At 63.1% G+C, this 1836-nt stretch overlaps 1 long non-coding RNA gene across 1 annotated transcript; it reads right to left on the reverse strand.

The window, feature by feature from the left end:
• Window positions 1–948: 948 nt before the first annotated feature.
• On the reverse strand, window positions 949–1804 carry LOC114071925. The gene is made up of 3 exons (XR_003574110.1): window positions 1673–1804; window positions 1331–1399; window positions 949–1038 (listed from the first exon to the last, which is right to left on the reverse strand). It is a non-coding gene; the product is annotated as an uncharacterized LOC114071925 (long non-coding RNA).
• Window positions 1805–1836: the final 32 nt, after the last annotated feature.

Below are 1836 nucleotides of genomic sequence, written 5' to 3' on the forward strand. Positions count from 1 at the left end.
CAGCCCTGCCCCTGGCTGGCAGCACCAGCGGACGTGCTCCGGCAGGGCCCCCTTCCCCTCCTTGTCCCCAGCCAGGCCAGCCTGGCCCCCTTGGGGCTGTCCCCACCCTCCTGCCCAGACCTCCAGACCTTCTGCCACAGGCATGGCAGACACCCCGGGCAAGCGCCAGGGCAGCCGGCTGGCAGGGAACCCGGGGACTGCCTGGGCCCTGCTTACAGCCTCTGCCCACAATTGTTCAGGCCTTCCCACACCCTGTCCCTTCAAAGCCTCCTCTGCCCAGCCTGGCCCCTCGCAGCCCCTCCCTCATTCCCCTCAAGGCTTCCCACGCCCATTTCCCGCCAGGGCCTCCTCAGCACCTCAGCCCTTCATGGCCTCCCAGGGCCCCGTCCCCTCAGGGTCTCCCAGCCCTCAGCAATCCACACAGCAGCACACGGGCAGGCCACTCGTGCTGCTTCCTGGCTGGGACAGACCGTGTGGCCACCTCCAAGCACCAGTTTCTCAGGGATCCCACAGCTCCAGGCTCTGCCCATCCGCTCTGCTGCAAGCCTTGAGGCTCCAGCAGAACCTTCCAAGGCCAAGGGCCTTTGGGGCACTTTCCCCTCCCCACGGCACACCTGGGCAAGTGTTGCTGAGCACAAGGGCCCTTCTTCCCCTCTTCCCCTCTGTGGACAACAGGCACTCAAAAAAACTTCCTGAGTCTCTGTCTTTGAGAAGAGGTAGAGATGTATTTGATATTTGATATTAGCCACTCTTGGAGCTGCTGCAATCTGGAGCAGGGAGCTGTCTGTCCAGCCCTTAGCATGCCCAGTTTGGAACTGACAGGCCTGCCATGCCGACTCTGATGTCCTCGCTCGTTCCTCAGGGCTGGAACAGAGAGGAACGTAGGCTACCGGAATTTGGGTCGGGCTTTAGATTTCGGTTTCGGTGCGGGCTTCTTTTTCGGTTTTGGTTTTGATTTCTGGAAATCCTTGATGATTTTCATGGTTTCATCTGCCCGCTTTTTGATGGCAGGGCTGTCAGCAGTAATGCTTTGAAGGGCTGGAAGAGAAAAGGACGGAGCCAAGATCAGAGCCAGCATCTGCAGGGCCCCGAGGAGCCCGTCCTGCCAGGGCCATCCCACTCAGCTCTTGCCATGGCCAGGAGGGAGCAGGGCCCAATGGGATCAGCCAGAAGGTGCTGGCCACCAACACCCCTCATGGCTCTGGAATCTCTCTCTGCTCTGTACACGCAGGGAACAGAGCCCTCCACACCTGGGGCAGGATTGCAGCTCCCTGCCCAGGGTCTGCGCTCCTCCACCAGCCCCCACTGACAGCCCACTGCCCGCACTCACCCTCAATGATGACCTCTGTGATGGACTCATCCTCCTCCTCCCCCTTTCTCAGGTACTTGGTGGCGATCCCTGGGAACACAGATGCTGTCAGGGCCCCAACAGTGTCACAGCTCCCCCCCAGTGGCACTGCCAGCCCAGCCACACGCCCTCCTGCCCTGACAGGGCTGAGCCCGGGCCCTTCCCGCCTGGGGACGCCCCAGGGCTGGGCTGGCACAGGGCGGCAGCAGCGCCAGGGCACTCGGGGCTCCCCAGCACAGCCCTGGCCGCATCTGCTGCCGCTGCAGCAGCCGGGGCTGGGGCCGAGCTGCAGCGGGGCAGGCAGGGAGGGACCTTGTGGCTCACCAATGAACCTGAGGGCCATCTCTTTCAGGCGCTCCTGGGGGCTCTCCACGTACGGCAGGATCTGGCACATGAACTCCACCACCCTTTTCTTCTCGCTTTCCACCTGCAGAGAGCAGCAGGGCACAGAGGGAATGGTTGGCTGGGGCTCTGCCCCTTGGCCGGGC

This window comes from Empidonax traillii, unplaced genomic scaffold (genome assembly GCF_003031625.1).
Source record: "Empidonax traillii isolate 1590-97213 ecotype Southwest subspecies unplaced genomic scaffold, ASM303162v1 scaffold2435:size32028, whole genome shotgun sequence".
NCBI lineage: Eukaryota > Metazoa > Chordata > Aves > Passeriformes > Tyrannidae > Empidonax > Empidonax traillii.